The following is an 18,017-nucleotide window of genomic DNA, read 5'->3' on the forward strand; positions in this document are numbered from 1 at the left end:
GGTTTGCATCCTTTAGTATTGCTCCTTTGATTTTTCAAATCCTCTTTGAGCACTTAAAGCCCCACATTCTGGCTACCCTCCCCGCTCCCTGATGCTTACCTGTCATGAATCCGCTTAGACTAACCATTTTCAGTCCTACGTGGTGTGTCTCTCTCCGGAAATGCAGTTTCCTTAGTGTGTCTTCATGCAGAAGACCCTGTATTTAAATGTAATTTTTATACAATCAGTCCTCCTCCTGCCCTTGCACCACCCAGACACACCCTGATGTCCCACCCTTCATTCATTCATTTGTTCATTCAATAAAAGTATGCTTAGAGCATAGTGTAACTGTTGCTGAAAATAGTCATTATTCTTTTTTTATACTCAAACTTCCTACCTTTGACAACCCTTCAAGGCAGCTCCTGTGCTTTTTGATGCAACCACCTTTTTACCTTTACACTTGCGTTGTTCAAAGTTTTAGGTGTAAAATTCCTCTAGGCATGGTAACACATGCCTGTGGTCTGAGGTACTCGGAAGGCTGAGGTGGAAGGATCACTTGGGCCTGGGAAGTTGAGGCTACAGTCAGCCCTAATTGCACCAGTCTACTCCAGTCTGGGCAACCGAGCGAGACAGCAAGACCCTATCTCAAAAAAATAAAAGTAAAGTTTTAGGAGTGTATCTTTAAAATAGTGATCCAATCTGACAATTTTCATATGCAATAATCCATTTATGTTTGATAGGATAAGAACAGAGTAATCCCACCTTATCCACAGTTTTGCTTTTTGTGGTTTCAGTCAATTGCCATCCAAAAATATTAAAGGGAAACTTCCATAAATAAAAAATGTGTAAGTTTTCATTTCTTTTCTTTTCTTTTTTAGACGGAGTTTCACTCTTGTTGTCCAGGCTGGAGTGCAATGGCATGATCTCAGCTCACTGCAATATCCACCTCACCGGTTCAAGTGATTCTCCTGCCTCAGCCTCCCACGTAGCTAGGATTAGAGTCGTGTGCAACCACACCAGCTAATTTTGTATTTTTTTAGTAGAGACGGGGTTTCACCATGTTGATCAGGCTGTCTTGAACTTCTGACCTCAAGTGATCCACCCGCCTTGGCCTCCCAGAGTGCTGGGATTACAGGCGTAAGCCACCATGCCCAGCCCTTTTTTTTTTAATGCTCAAATTTTAAATTGGCTGTACTGCTCCGCCCAGGATGTGAATCATCCCTTTGTCCGTGTATCCATGCTGTATAAGCTACCTGGCCTATACAATGTGGTCGTATAGGAAGAAACCGAGGATCCTGGAATGTATCCGCATGGATAATGGGGGGATCACTACTTATTTCTACCTAATTTCTTACAATCTTTGTGTGTTTTTAACTTTTCCAGCCTTCTGTTAGAATGGTTGCATTTTATTTTCTCCCCCTCTCAAATGGTGTGTCAGTTATATGCAAGATTTAAAGTTACATTATTTTTATTTATTTATTCTTTGTTTAGAGATGGTATTCACTCTGTCACCCAAGCTGGACTGCAGTGGTGCCATCATGGCTTACTGTAGCCTTGACCTCCTGGGCTAAAATGATTCTTTCACTTCAGCCTCCCCAGTAGCTGGAACTACAGGTATGCACCACCACCCCCAGCTAATTAAAAAAAAAAAAATTTGTAGAGATGGGATGTTGCTAGGTTGCCCAGGCTGGTCTAGAACTCCTGGGCCCAAGTGATCCTCCTGTCTTGGCCCCCCAAAATGCTGGGATTACAGGCATGAATCACTATGTCCAGCCTAAGTTTGCTTTTATGTTCCTAAAAGTGGTCATTATTATTTTTGTCATAAATATTTATTTAGATTTAACCATATGTTTATCAAGTGCTTTGATCATCATCGCTTCTTTCATCCTCTTTCTTTTGGGCACAGTTTTATTTTTTCTGATGTAGAATCAAAAATAGTTCTTTTAATTGTAAACATTTTTTTTTTTTTTTTTTTTGAGACGGAGTCTTTCTCTGTCCCCCAGGCTGGAGTGCAGTGGCGCGATCTCGGCTCACCGCAACCTCCACCTCCTGGGTTCACGCCATTCTCCTGCCTCAGCCTCCCGAGTAGCTGGGAATACAGGCGCCCGCCAACACGCCCAGCTAATTTTTTGTGTTTTTAGTAGAGACGGGGTTTCACCGTGTTAGCCAGGATGGTCTCGATCTCCTGACCTCGTGATCCGCCCGCCTCAGCCTCCCAAAGTGCTGGGATTACAGGCTTGAGCCACCGCGCCCGGCTTAATTGTAAACATTTTCAAACTTTCTTTGTCTAAAATGTCTTTATTACATTATCATTCTTGCATAATAGATTAAATGAGTATAGAAGCCATTTATTTGAGAAGTCTGCTAACATCCAAACTTTTATTCCTTTGCAGGTAATTGTTCTCTACTCTCTAGTTGCTTTTATTTTATTTTATTTTTCTAAGATGGAGTCTTGCTCTGTCACCCAGGCTGGAGTGCAGTGGCACAATCTCAGCTCACTGCAACCTCTGCCTCCCAGGTTCAAGCAATTCTCCTGCCTCAGCCTCCTAACTAGCTGAGATTACAGGCGCGAGCCACCACGCCCCAGCTATCTCTCTCTCTCTCTCTCTCTATATATATATATATCTCTATGTCTATATATCTATATATCTATATCTATATCTATATATATGTATTTTTTGTATTTTTTTAGTAGAGACGGGGTTTTACCATGTTGGCCAGGCTGGCCTCAAACTACTGATCTCGTGATCCGCCTGCCACGGCCTCCTAAAGTGCTGAGATTACAGGCATGAGCCACTGTGCCCAGCCTCTAGTTGCTTTTAAAAGATGTGTGCAGGCTGGGCGCGGTGGCTCGCGCTTGTAATCCCAGCACTTTGGGAGGCCGAGGCGGGCGGATCACGAGGTCAGGAGATCGAGACCACGGTGAAACCCCGTCTCTACTAAAAATACCAAAAATTAGCCGGGCGTGGTGGCGGGCGCCTGTAGTCCCAGCTACTCGGAGAGGCTGAGGCAGGAGAATGGCGTGAACCCGGGAGGCGGAGCTTGCAGTGAGCCGAGATTGCGCCACTGCACTCCAGCCTGGGCGACAGAGCGAGACTCCGTCTCAAAAAAAATAAAAAAATAAAAAAAATAAAAAAAATGTGTGCTTTGTCCAGAGTGTCTCAGCCTCTTGAATAGCTGGAAGGCATACAGGCGCCTGCCACCATGCCCAGATAATTTTAGTATTTTTAGTAGAGACAGGGTTTCAGCATGTTGGTCAGGCTGGTCTCAAACTCCTGACCTCAAGTGATCCTCCCATCTTGGCCTCCCAAACTGTTGGAATTACAGGCGTGAGCCACCGTGCCCAGGCTCTCCTGAACTTTCAGAGCTGCAGCTTGTTTAGCCATAATGCCAGAGTCTGGTATGTATCTTTTATCATTGTAGCTGATACTTTTTTCTTGACGTTTAATTTTGTTTTTTTCTGTAGTACTGTGCCCACTCAGCCCTGCCACCATCTCCCTCAAAATGACTGAAGTCTTACTTATTCATCTGTTTTTTAAATTTATTCATTCATTGATGACTTATTTATTGAGCACCTACTGGTAACAAGCACTATTCTGGGAATAAGCAGGGTGGAAGGGGTCTCCAATTATGACTACAACACAGTTGTCTCTTGCTTCCCACTTTGGTAGTACTATCAGCTTGCTAGCCTACACTTCTCTGGACCAGGGAGGGGGCTCTGACCCTTGATCCTTCCTGCTGCTCTGCCAGCTGGCCCAGAGGGCACAAGTCTTAGACTAATGTATCAGATCTAGAAACAAAACATGAAAGCTATTGGTCTGCATCCTACCAAAGAAAGAAGATTCACTCTTATTGCCCAGGCTGGAGTGCAATAGCGTGATCTAGGCCCACTGCAACCTCCCGGTTCAAGCGATTCTTCTGCCTCAGCCTCCCTAGTAGCTGGGACTATAGGCGCCTGCCAACACGCCTGGCTAATTTTTGTATTTTTAGTAGAGATGGGGTTTACCATGTTGACCAGGCTGGTCTTGAACTCCCGACCTCAGGTGATCTGCCCGCCTCAGTCTCCCAAAGTGCTGGGAATTACAGGCGTGAGCCACCATGCCCAGCAATGCCTAAATCTTTTGGCATTAAAAGATTTAGTCATTTTTGGCTGGGCATGGTAGCTCACGCCTGTAATCCCAGCACTTTGGGAGGCTGAGGTGGGTGGATCACGAGGTCAGGAGATTGACACCATCCTGGCCAACATGGTGAAACCCCATCTCTACTAAATACAAAAAAATTAGCAGGGCGTGGTGGCGGGCGCCTATAGTCCCAGCTACTCAGGAGGCTGAGGCAGGGGAATCGCTTGAACCCGGGAGGCCGAGGTTGCAGTGAGCCGAGATTGCGCTACTGCACTCCAGCCTGGTGACAAAGCGAGACTCTGTCTCAAAAAACAAACAAACAAACAAATAAATAAATAAATAAAGATGTAGGCATTAAAGGATCAATCCAGAAAATGGGACAATAATTGACAGATGTTGCAGAAAGAGCTAACACAGTAGCTACAGAGAAACCTCACAATTTAACCAAATATCTCTCTCAAAATCTCTGTCTTATTCTTTTCAGCAGTATCTCACTCCTTTTTTTTTTTTTTTTTTAAGAGACAGGTCTCCCCTGAAGACACTGCTGGCGTGATCATAGCTCACTGCAGCCTCAAACTCCAGTGCTCAAGTAATCCTCAAGTAAGCCTCTCGAGTAGCTGGGACTACAGATGCACGGCACCACACCAATTATTATTATTATTATTTTGTAGAGATGGGATTTCCCTATGTTGCTTAGGCTTTGCTTCAAGAGATCCTCCCAGGCCGGGCACGGTGGCTCATGCCTGTAATCCCAGTACTTTAGGAGACCGAGGCGTGTGGATCACCTGAGGTTGGGTTTCAAGACCAGCCTGGCCAACATGACAAAACCCCATCTCTACTAAAAATATGAAAATTAGCCAGGCCCAGTGGTGTGCACCTGTAGTCCCAGCTAATACTACTCGGGAGGCGGAGGTGGGAGAATCGCTTGAACCAGGGAGGCAGAGGTTGCAGTGAGCCAAGATGGGGCCACTGAACTCCAGCCTGGGCAACGGACTGAGACTCCATGTCAAAAAAGAAAAGAGAGAGATGATCCTCCCACCTCAGCCACCCAAAGTGCTGGGATTATAGGCATGAGCCATCGTGTCCAGCCAACTTTCATTTATTTATGCATTTTTGAGACAGGATCTTGCTCTGTTGACCAGGTTGGAGTGCAGTGGCATGATCATAGCTCACTGCAGCCTTGACCTCCCAGACTCAAATGATCCTCCCACTCTAGACTCCAGAGTTGCCGGGACCATAGGTGTGAACCACTGTGCCCAGCCCCTCAGCCAACTTTTTAAATGTCTCTTGGTTATCTATGCCTACCAAATTCTCTTATTCCTGTCAGTCTGTTGCGCTCCTATCCATCTCCTCCTTCCTCCTTCCCTCCCTTTCTCCTCTATTTCTCCTCTTTTACCCTTCTTCTCTCTAAATCTGTTTCAAAACTCAATTTCTCAGCCAGGCACGGTGGCTCATGCCTGTAATCCCAGCACTTGCGGAGGCCGAGGCGGGTGAATCACTTGAGATCAGGAGTTCCAGACAAGGCTGGCCAACATGTTGAAACTCCATCTCTACTAAAAATATAAAAATTAGCTGGGCACAGGGGTGCATGCCTGTAATCCTAGCTACTCGGGAGGCTGAGGCGGGAGGATTGCTTGAGGCTGGGAGGCAGAGGTTGCAGTAAGCTGAGATTGAGCCACTGCACTCCAGCTTGGGTGAGAGAGCAAGACTCCATTTCAAAGAAAAAAAAAAAAAGAAAATATACTGAAACAAAAAGGCCAATAAAGAAAAACCAAAATTAAAGAGAGAAGGAAGCAAACTATTAACAGGGGTTCTTAAGGGATTGGGATTCCCTTGAACAGACGCATTGTTCATTATTTTCATTTTTTTTATAAGAATGAGAAAAAGGCTGGGTGCAGTGGCTCACACCTATAATCCCAACAATTTGGGAGTCCGAGGCAGGAGAATCACTTGAGCCCAGGAATTTGAGACTAGCCTGTGCAACATAGCCAGACCCTGTCTCTATTTAATTATTTTTTAAATGAGAAAAAAATGAAAATTTAAAATAAATCAGATTTGCTGAGCTCTTTCTCCATCTCTTCCCCATTTTCAGTCAGCCTGTTTATGTGCTGAGCTTTACCTTGAGTGGACCTAGGGTAGGGACAAGCCCAGCTTTGCCCTCAGGTAGCTCCTCCTTTCTTTTCTCTACCCTTCTGTTTTCCTAACTGATGGGAAATGCAGATTCCTTTCTTGCAGATAGAAGCCAGTCTGTGAAGAGATAAGACTGTAGGAGTGCCCGTAGCACGAAGGGGAGAGAATGCCCTAGGTGAGAGCACCCCAGATGACAGCAAAGATTCCCAGCTTCAGAAATGAGCCAGGAGAGAACTGTCAGCAGAGGTAGAAGCCCATGGCTTGTGTTGAAAGGGAGGGAAATTGTCTGGAAGGAGCCTTAGGGGCCTGCTCTTAATCTCCACTCCCACCCTGAGGGAAGATCCTGTGCATCTATGTGGCATAGATTATGGTTGTTGGGGATATTGTGTCTTCATTCCAGTAAATCCATTTATTCATCCTAAAAGACTGGTGCCCTTGGGACAAGACCCTTATTCCAGGAGCTGGTCTTGTTTCTGAAAGTCTGATTGGCTCATTCTTCCTTATCCCCAGGTTGCTTCTTCTCCAGCTCGCCCTCCTCTGAGCTTGGCAGGGCCTAAGACTCCTCCCTAACTCCTGCCTGCCAGTGTCCTTGTTCAAACGTGAAGAGCTAAAAGAAGGCAAAGATGTAAATAAAACTTTGGCAGTTCCCCCAGAAGTAAAAGTATCTGCAAGATGAGGAGAAGGACAGAAAAGGAAGGATAAGGAGAGTGAGAAAATGTAGAAAACAGTGCGAATGGGCCCTGGAGCCAGAATATATGCATCTAGGCTCCCCTATTTACTAGATGTGTGGCCTTGGGCATGTTTTTGTTTTTTGTTTGTATTTATTTATTTATTTATTTATTTTTTTTTTGAGAAGGAGTTTTCGCTCTTGTCGCCCAGGCTGGAGTGCAATGGTGCAATCTCGGCTCACCACAATCTCCGCCTCCTGGGTTCAAGCGATTCTCCTGCCTCAGCCTCCCGAGTAACTGGGATTACAAGCACGTGCCTCCACGCCCGATTAATTTTTTTTGTATTTTTAGTAGAGATGAGGTTTCTCCATGTTGGTCAGGCTGGTCTCGAACTCCTGACCTCAGGTGATCCACCCACCTCGGCCTCCCAAAGTGCTAGGATTACAGGCGTGAGCCACCGCGCCCGGCTTATTTATTTATTTTTGAGACAGAGTCTTGCTCTGTCGCCCAGGCTGGAGTGCAGTGGCACAATCTGGGCTCACTGCAAGCTCCGCCTCCCGGCTTCACGCCATTCTCCTGCCTCAGCCTCCTGAGTAGCTGGGACTAGCGCCCACCACCGTGCCCCACTAATGTTTTGCATTTTTAGTAGAGACGGAGTTTCACCATGTTAACCAGGATGGTCTCAATCTCCTGACCTCGTGATCCGCCTGTCTAGGCCTCCCAAAGTGCCGGGATAACAGGCGTGAGCCACCACGCCCGGCCAACCTTGGGCGTGTTACCTAACCTTTTGGGGTTGTTCTGAGGTTGTCAATCCAAGTAACAAATGGAAAGAGGCCCTCTAAAAGGAAAAGATATAAATCTGGGAATAGAGCATTGCAAAGGGAGTACACATGCCATAATAAATTATGGGCATATTCAGGGAGGTAGAGGAAGACAAAGGTGTTTAAAGGAAAAAATGAAGAGAATTACATAATTATTTTGAAACAATTATCCCCGGCTACAAAAATCAATAACAAGGATGATGCCAGTCCGAGGTTGGACAGGCAATTGCTAGGCAGATGTCCTTGCAGAAGTATCTTTTGTGTAAGATTGCGATGGCCTCTGTGTAAGGTTGTATTTTTGGCAGAATCTTTTGTGATAGTTTTTGTTATCAGGCATATGAGCATGAGCACCTTCTATTCATGGCCTTCCCCAGCTCTTTTCGTCACGATTTTTGTTTTTGTTTTTAACATTAATGACACCATTTTGGTTCTGATTACTTTCACAAGGTTAAAGTGATTAATATCACTGGAGCAATCAGAACATTAAATCATCTGTGATATTGTGATTTACAGTAAAATATATATGCACATGTATATTTCCTGGCACAGAGCTCCGGAAAGTCAGAATCTCTGGAGTGATAAGCGTGTGTTTTGTATGTCAACACAATGACTGGTAGCTGGCAGCCCCTAGGTAGCTTCAGTGTGGGGCTGGTCACCAGAAAGACCAAGGCGTGATTAGAGGATTGGGGCTTTCAGCCCCACCCTCCAATCTTCAAGGAGAGGACAGAAGGCTAAAGGTTAAGATGGTCACTAATGGCCAATAATCTAGTCAATCATGCTTACATAATGAAACCTCCATAAAAACCCAAGAGGACAGGGTTTAGAAGAGCGTCTGGATAGCTGAACATGATGAAGTTCCTGAAGGGTGGTGAGCCCAGAGCAGGCATGGAAGCTCTGCACCCCTTCCCACAAACCTTGCCGTAGGTATCCCTTCATCTGGTTCTTCAGTGTCTTTTATTATATCCTTTATTAATAAACCAGTAAACATAAGTAAAGTGTTTACCAGGTGCAGTGGTGCATGCCTGTAATCCCAACACTTTGACAGACCGAGGTGGGAGGATCACTTGAGGCTAGGGGTTTGAGCCCAGTCTGGATAACATAGTGAGACTCCATCTCTACAAAAAAATAAAAAAATATTAGCTGGGCAAGGTGGCACATGCCTGCAGTCCCAGCTACTCAGGAGCTGAGGTGGGAGGATCCCTTGAGCCCAGGAGGTTGAGGCTGCAGTGAGCTAGGATTGCACCACTGCACTCCAGACTAGGCAACAGAATGAACCCTGTCTCAAAAACAAAACAAAAACATGTTTCTCCGAGTTCTGTGAGCCACTCAAGCAAATTAATTATACCCAAAGACGGGGTTGTGGGAACCCAAATTTATAGCCAGTTGGTCAGAGCATAGACCATAACCTGTGCTTGCAACAGGCATCTGAAGTGGGGACAGACTTGTGGGACTGAGCTCTTGACCTGCCGGATCAGATGCTATTTCCTGGTAGGTAATGTCAGAATTGAACTCAATTGGAGGACACTCAGCTGGTGCCCACTGGAGAATCTGCTGCAGAATTGGTTGCTGCTGGGGAGAAATCCCCACATACATTTTGGTGACCCCAGGTGAGGTAGTCTTTCTTTTTTTTTTTTTTTTTTTTGAGACGGAGTCTCGCTCTGTTGCCCAGGGTGGAGTGCAGTGACGCGATCTTGGCTCACTGCAAGCTCCACCTCCCCGGTTCAAGGGATTCCCCTGCCTCAGCCTCCTGAGTAGCTGGGACTACAGGCACCCACAATGAAACCCAGCTAATTTTTTTGTATTTTTAGTAGAGACAGGGTTTCACCGTGTTAGCCAGGATAGTCTTGATCTCCTGACCTTGTGATCCACCGGCCTCGGCCTCCCAAAGTGCTGGGATTACAGGCATGAGCCACCGCGCCCGGCGAAGTGGTCTTATATTGAGAGTTAGGGTAGGAAAAGACCAAAGTGGGATTTTTTCTATACTTTTAGACTCCCTAATAATAAGCACTCTGTACCCCAGGAAGACAATAAGTCTGGAGGGAGGCAGACATAAAATAATTAACAAGAGCTCTTGTTTGTTTAGTAATTGATTGCTTGGGCGATAATGTACATTCACTTGTGATGTGCCAGGTCCTGGGTTATGCATTCTATTTGTATTTAACTCTCATGTCAAACTTCTGAAATAGATTATTTATATATATATATATATATATATATTTTTTTTTTTTTTTTTTTTTTTTTTGAGACGGAGTCTAGCCCTGTCGCCCAGGCTGGAGTGCAATGGCGTGATCTTGGCTCACTGCAACTTCTGCCTCCTGGGTTCAAGCAATTCTCCTGCCTCAGCCTCCCAAGTAGCTGGGACTACAGGCACGTGCCACCATGCCTGGGTAATTTTTTGCATCTTTAGTAGAGATGGGGTTTCACCATGTTGGCCAGTCTGGTCTCGAACTCCTGACCTCATGATCCACCCACCTTGGCCTCCCAAAGTGCTGGGATTACAGGCGTGAACCACCACGCCAGGCTAGATTATGTTCTTATCAGTAAGAAAAAGTGGGGCTTATATGGATACGACAGTGTGCCCAAGGTTATACTCAGGAGGTGGCAGAGCCAGGTTCTAATTCAAGACTTTTCTGACTCCAAAGGCTTTTCTCACAACCACCACTCTATATATAGAGATGAGTCACAAAAATTAGAAATGTGAAAGAAGGAAAAAATTCAATGAGATTCAGAGATAGAAAAACAAAGTCAGAGGAAGAGAAGGAGAAAATAGGAGGAGGGAGAGACAGCAAAATAGCTGGAGGGAAAGAAATTGAAACCCTTGAAGACAGAGGCAGAGAGAGAAAGAGATTTTTATTTTATTTTATTTTATTTATTTATTTATTTATTTACTTATTTATTTATTTATTCATTTATTTATTTATGTTTTTGAGATGGACTCTCGCTGTGTTGCCCAGGCTGGAGTGCAGTGGTGCGATCTTGGCTCACTGCAAGCTCTGCCTCCCAGGTTCATGCCATTCTCCTGCCTCAGCCTCCCGAGTAGCTGGGACTACAGTCGTCCACCACCAAGCCTGGCTAATTTTTTTTGTATTTTTAGTAGAGACGGGGTTTCACCATGTTAGCCAGGATGATCTCCATCTCCTGACCTCGTGATCTGCCCATCTTGGCCTCCCAAAGTGCTGGGATTACAGGCGTGAGCCACCGCGCCTGGCCAAGAAAGAGATTTTTAAAAACATCTGGAAAAGAGACAGAGGCAGAGAGGCAGAGTTGACAAAGATGGAGACAAGATGAGACAGAAAAAGAAAGCACATGACTGAAATCTTTTTTATATTTGTTTTTTGGAGACAGGGTCTCACTCTGTTGCCCAGGCTGCAGTGCAATGGCATGATCATAGCTCACTGCAGCCTTGACCTCCTAAGCCCCCAAGCAATCCTCTAGCCTCAGCCTCCTGAGTAGCTGGGAGTATGAGTGTGCACCAACATGCCCGGCTCCTTTTTTTTTTTTTTTGGAGACAGAGTCTCACTCCATCACCCAGGCTGGAGTGGAGTGCAATGGTGCAATCTCGGCTCACTGCAAACTCCACCTCCTGGGCTGAAGCAATCCTCCCACCTCGGCCTCCTGAGTAGCTAGGATCACAGGCGCGGGTCACCACTCCTGGATAATTTTTGTATTTTTAGTAGAGATGGCGTTTCGCCATGTTGCTCAGGCTGGTCTGAAACTCCTGGGCTCAAGCAATCTACCTGCCTCAGCCTCCCAAAGTGCTAGGCTTACAGGTGTGAGCCACTGGAAATACAATTCTTGACCTTTGCCTCATTCTTCCTTCATTGGTGAAAGCCTCTTTCAAGGGTGTGGTGGTGCATGCCTGTAGTCCAGCTACTTGGGAGGATGAGGCAGGAAGATCACTGGAGCCTGGGCATTACAGGCTACAGTGTGCTGATTGTGCTTGTGAAAAGCCACTGCAGTCCAGCCTGGACAACACAGTGGGGCCTTGTCTCAAAAAAAAAAAAAAAAAAAAAAAAAAAGTCTTCTTCAAGGTTTTCATAGCTATTCCCTCTCTCATTCCAGGAGGAAGAAAAAGGACAAATCAGACTAAGGAAATCAGGGCACAGATATCAAACTCCAAGAGATTCAAAGTTTAGGAGTCATTCTCAAATGCTCACAACTGTTGTCTCTAATATGAGTGGTTAATATTTATATCTCAGGGAACATAGCACACTCAGTAAAGCCTTCCTCAGACTAAACCTCTCTTTTTCCAAGTCAAAGAACAAAAGTGAAAAACTTTAGAAAACGTAGTCAGATGGTTTGAAATTGAGATTTGCAAAAGGGGAGACTGGGTCTCATTCATTCATCACTGTATCCCAGAGCCCAGCAATGTGTCTGACATAGTGGTCACTCACTCATTCCACAAATATCTGTGAGTGTCTGCTATGTGTCATACATTGTACTAAGTGCTGGAGATAAGACACAGAAGGCAAAGTTCCTGCCTTCATGGAACTTACTTTCTGGTGAGGAAGTCTATAAAAATGTAAATAAATGCAAATGGCCAGGTGTGGTGGCTCATGCCTGTAATCCCAGCACTTTGGGAGGCCCAGGCAGGTGGACTGCTTGAGGCCAGGAGTTCAAGACCAGCTAGGCCAACATGGTGAAAAAAACGTGTCTACTACAAATACAAAAATTAGCTGGGCGTGGTGGTGCATGCCTGTAATCCCCGCTGCTTGGGAGGCTGAGGTGGAAGAATTGCTTGAACCCGGGAAGGGGAGGTTGCAGTTAGCAGAGACTGTGCTACTGTACTCCAGCCTGGATGACAGAGCAAGATTCTGTCTCAAAAAAAAAAAAAAAAAAATAAAAATGTAAACAAATAATACATTACAGAGACTTATAAGTGTTATGAAGAATATAAAGCAGAAGAAGAGAAAAGAGCTGAGCCAATGGGGGATATTTAGAAAGGGTGGTCAAGGAAGGCCTCACTGAGAAGATAACTTTTAAAGCAGAATATCTGTGGAATAGTTGCATTAATTAATGTAATCTTTTTCTTTTTTTCTTTCTCATTTGTAAAAGAAATGGGTGGGCCTTGATCAACTACAATTTTGATTGTGACAAAATATTTTAGGAAAACCCTAAAATCAATGTTTAAAGTTGATCTTCCATAACTAAGTGAGCAGAAACCCTCAAGTCCAAACAGTTTCCTGAAAATTTTTCTTAAAGGACACAAGATAGTCTATGGGAAGAGGAAATGCCAAGATCCCGGCTGCTAGGAATATCTTTTTCCCAAGGAGGAAGAAATTAACAAATGGGGCATGGCCGGGCGCGGTGGCTCAAGCCTGTAATCCCAGCACTTTGGGAGGCCGAGGCGGGTGGATCACGAGGTCAGGAGATCGAGACCATCCTGGCTAACATGGTGAAACCCCGTCTCTACTAAACGAGGCGCTGCGGTGACCGAGGCAGGAGCTGAACAGGAGGTGATGGATCCCACCCACTCACCTGGGAATAAACAAAAAAAAAAAAAAAATGCCTGTAATCTCAGCACTTTGGGAGGCCGAGATGGGGAAATCACCTGATGTCAGGAGTTCGAGGCCAGCCTGGCCAACATGATGAAACCCTGTCTCTACTAAAAAATACAAAAAAAAATTAGCCGGCCATGGTGGCAGGTACCTGTAATCCCAGCTACTGGGGAGGCTGAGGCAAGATAATTGCTTGAATCCAGGAGTCAGAGGTTGCACTGAGCCAAGATCACACCACTGCACTCTAGCCTGGGCAACAGAGCAAGACTCTATCAAAAAAAAAAAAGAAAGAAAGAAAGAAAGAAAGAGAGAAAGAAAGAAAGAAATTAAGAAATGGGGATAATAGATTGGGAAAGGCTAATGTATTTCTAATTAGAAATCTGGAAGTGAGAGACAATATATTTCAGCAGTGATACAGTTTGGGTATTTGTCCCCACCCAAACCTCATGTTGAATTGTAATCCCCAGTGTTGGAGGTGGGGTCTGGTGGGAGGTTTGGATCATGGGGGCGGATACTTCATGAATGGCTTGGGCCATCCTCTTGGTGATAAGTGAGCTCTCAGACTCTGAGTTTATACAAGACCTGATCGTTTAAAGTGTGTCACACCCCCACCCCCACCCATGCACTCTCTCTCTTGCTTGCTCCTTTCTCCATGTGAGGTGCTTGCTCCCCCTTTGCCTTCCACTGTGATTATAAGCTTTCTGAGGCCTCCCTAGAAGTTGAGTAGATGCTGGCACTATGCTTCTTGTAAAGCCTGCAGAACCGTGAGCCAATTAAACTTCTTTCTTTTATAAATTACTCAGTCTCAGGTCTCTCTTTCCGTCCTTCCCTCCCTCCCTCCCTCCCTTCCTTCCTCTCTCTTTTTCTTTCTTTCCCTCTTTCTTTCTTTCTTTTCTTTCTTTCTTTCTCTCTTTCTTTCCTTTCTCCTTCCTTCCTTCCTTCCTTCCTTCATCTTTCTTTCTTTCTTTCCTTCTTTCTTTCTCTCTCTCTCTCTTCTTTCTTTCTTTCATGGAGTTTCATTCACTCTTTCACCCAGGCTGGAGTGAAGTGGCTTGATCTCCGCACACTGCAACTTCTGCCCCAGGGTTCAAGAGATTCTTCTGCCTCAGTCTCCTGAGTAGCTGGAATTACAGGCATGTGTCACCATGCCCAACAAATTTTTGTATTTTTAGTAGAGACGGGGTTTCGCCATGTTGGTCAGGCTCATCTGGAACTCCTGACCCTTAGTGATCCACCCACCTCAGCCTCCCAAAGTGCTGGGATTACAGGCGTGAGCCACCGCATCTGGCCTTGTTTTGTTCGTTTGTTTGTTTTTTAGATGGAGTCTTGCTCTATTGGCCAGGCCAGAGTGCAGTGGCACAATCTTGGCTTGGCTGGAGTGCAGTGGCGTGATCTCGGCTCACTGCAACCTCTGCCTCCTGGCTTCAAGCGATTCTCCTGTCTCAGCCTCCCGAGTAGCTGAGATCACAGGCTACAGGCGCACAGCCACCACGACCAGCTAATTTTTGTATTTTTAGTAGAGACGGGATTTCACCATGTTGGCCAGGCTGGTCTTGAACTCCTGAACTCAAGTGATCCGCCCGCCTCAGCCTCCCAAAGTGCTAAGTCACTGCTCTCAGCCTTAATTTTTTTTTTTTTTAATATAGAGACAAGAAGAGGAGCTTTCATTATTCTCTGAATGTCCCACTCGACTCTCCCTCCAATTTCTCTGATTTAGACTGGGTCTCTAAGAATGCTCTGGACAGGAGAACTTGAGCATTTTTCTACAGGAGACCAGGACAGGGACAGAAAGCTACTGGCAAGAGGGAGCACAGGGTGTGGCAGAGAACAGTGAGAATGGCAGAAGATAGTTGGGAGGAGTGAGATGTGTTCTGGTCTGAGCAAGAGGCGAGGAGCACAATAAGATGGAAGAGCTGAGGTACCAAAGGAAAGCAGAAGATGCCCACCCTTTGCAGTGAATTTTACACAGAGAAAATAATATATATCTTTTACAAATTAAAGTATAAAATAGAGTAGGTAACATAAAAGAGTCTGAGGCAATGGAATTACAATACAAATTGCTTCTGTCTATTTTCTCTTATTGTGTTCCAAACCCTGTGCAAGTGCCTGTAAGTGCATGATCTTATGGAGTGTGTGAGGTAAGTACATTACTCCCACTTTGCTGATGAGATAATTGAAGCTTAGAGAGCTGAAGTGAGTTGAGATTAGCTTTGTCCACCTTGACATCACAGAAACACATTTAGAAAAATGGAAGGAGTAAAAGAGGAGAACCAGAGATGGTCAAAGTGGAAACAGGTAGCAGGGGAGAGAGAGGAGGGATGGGAGATAAATGCATAAATAGCATTAACCATAAGAGAAAAGATAGATAAATTCAGCACCATAAATATCAAGAACATGGTCTCAGCTGCAGACTAGCTTCAGTCTCACTTCAGGAGGAAGCTCTAGCACAAATCTGCAGCATTGATAGTAGTTAGGCCCTGGCCAAAAGGGTAGATGGTGGTGCATAGGCCACACAAAGACAGCTTCTGTTTGTCCCTGAGATATTCCTCCGAGGAGGGGGCAGCTGTGAGTTATTAACCAACACGGCAGCCAGGGGTTGGGTTAATCACCCAGTAAAAGTCCCTGAGATATCCTCTGAGGAGGGGGCAGCTGTGAGTTATCAGCCAACACAGCAGCCAGGGGTTCCGTCAAACAACCAGTAAAAGGGATCTGGGGAAGGGCAGTATCATACACTGTAAATGTCTGTTTGTAAAAAGACGGTTGAAAGGCCAAAAGGTGAGAATTCTCTTCTGGGACGATGAAGTAGACATGCTTTCCCCTGTTCCTCCTGAGAAGTGGAACTAAAAGCCCTGACCATTATATGTAAACAAACTTATGAAGATTCCGAAGGCAGACCAGGCAAGGACCTGGGGAACCAAAAAACTAAACTTTTGTGAATCGCTTGGGTTTTGTTTTTGTTTCTTTTGTTTTATATATTCTAAACTGGACACTGGAGAGGCCAGCAACCTGGAAATGCCAGTGAACGCAAACCAAAACCAAAAACAAAACAACACAACAACAACAACAACAACAACAAAAAGTCACAAGAAAATCCTGTATTCTCTAGTCCAGGGACAAAGGAAGGTCAGCCAAGCAAGACAGACAAGACAGAAAACATTTTTTTTTTTTTTTTTTTTGAGATGAAGTCTCACTCTGTCACCCACGCTGGAGTGCAGTGGTGCGATCTTGGCCCACTGCAACCTCTGCCTCCTGAGTTCAAGTGATTCTCCTGCCTCAGCCTCCAGAGTAACTGGGATTACAGGCACACACGACTATGCCTGGCTAATTTTGTATTTTTTGTAGAGATAGGGTTTCACCATGTTGGCCAGGCTGGTCTCAAACTTCTGACCTCAAGTGATCCACCCGCCTCGGCCTCCCAAAATGCTGAGATTACAGGGATGAGCCACTGCCCCCAGCCAACAATACATTTCAGTTGTTTATAAATTATGCAGTCAAAGGAATTTCACTATAGCAGCCAAACTAAGACAGGACTATGTATGAATCTGGAAGTTATGGGTTTGTGTTCTTACATATTCAAGGAATTTAGTCTTTTTATTGGGATTCATTGTTTAATTTTACTACCTTCAAGTTGGCTTTCTGATGTTTTAACCTAGACTTTTGAAGTTATTTCAATTGTGCTTTCATCTGCATCCACAAGTAAGCTATTTCAACTAGTTCTTTGAGGCATTGTGGAAAAATAGGTCTTTGTCAGAGTTCCTTGTTAATTTAAGCCTCTTATTAAAACTTTCTCACTGAAACCACCTGAATTCAAGTCAGCTTCATCCCTTGGGTACACTGGTGGTTTTCTTTTCTTTTCTTTTTTTTTTGAGACAGAGTCTCACTCTGTCACCCAGGGTGGAGTGCAGTGGCGTGATCTCAGCTTACTGCAACCTCTGACTCCTGGGTTCAAGCGATTCTCCTGCCTCAGCCTCCCAAGTAGCTGGGATTACAGGTGCGTGCCACCATGCCTGGCTAATTTTTTTGTATTTTTAGTAGAGACGGGGTTTCACTGTTCTAGCCAGGATGGTCTCGATCTCCTGACCTCATGATCCACCCGCCTCGGCCTCCCAAAGTGCTGGGATTACAGGCATGAGCCACCATGCCCAGCCTTTCTTTTCTTTTCTTTTTTTTGGTAGAGACGGGGTTTCTCCCCGTTTGTCAGGCTGGTCTCGAACTCTCGACCTCACGTGATCTGCCCGCTCCGGCCTTCCAAAGTGCTGGGATTACAGGTGTGAGCCATCGCGCCCGGCCGCACTGGTGGTTTTCAATTCCAGCATGTCAGAATACCTGGGGAGCTTTTAAGACATGTCAGTGCCTGCACTCCATCTCAGATCAATTAACTCAGAATCTCCAGGGGTATTATAATATTTTAAAAGCTCCTTAGGGATTCTAATGTGTACCACTGGACTTGTTTTCGTTAAGAGTCACTGGATTTCAAACCCAAAATCTCCTTAATTAGCATCTCATTTGTTCTGAGTACCTTAGACCTAATCAGTACTACTCTTATTCCACGTTCGTTGTTTATTTTTGAGCTCTTTCTTTTTTTTCCCTTTTGTAAATCACTTCCACTCACATCACATGAGAAACAGTTTTCAGTCTGGGTAGATAATTCTGTTTTAGTCAATTCACAAATGTAGTTTGAGTAATTTTTTTGTTTGTTTTTATTTTAATTTTTGAAACCGGGTCACTTGGGGGATTGCAGTGGTGCCATCACAACTCACTGCAGCCTCAACCTCCTGGGTTCAAGCGATCCTCTCTCCT

The sequence above is a fragment of the Hylobates moloch genome, unplaced genomic scaffold, assembly GCF_009828535.3.
Source record: "Hylobates moloch isolate HMO894 unplaced genomic scaffold, HMol_V3 SCAFFOLD_4, whole genome shotgun sequence".
Classification (NCBI taxonomy): domain Eukaryota; kingdom Metazoa; phylum Chordata; class Mammalia; order Primates; family Hylobatidae; genus Hylobates; species Hylobates moloch.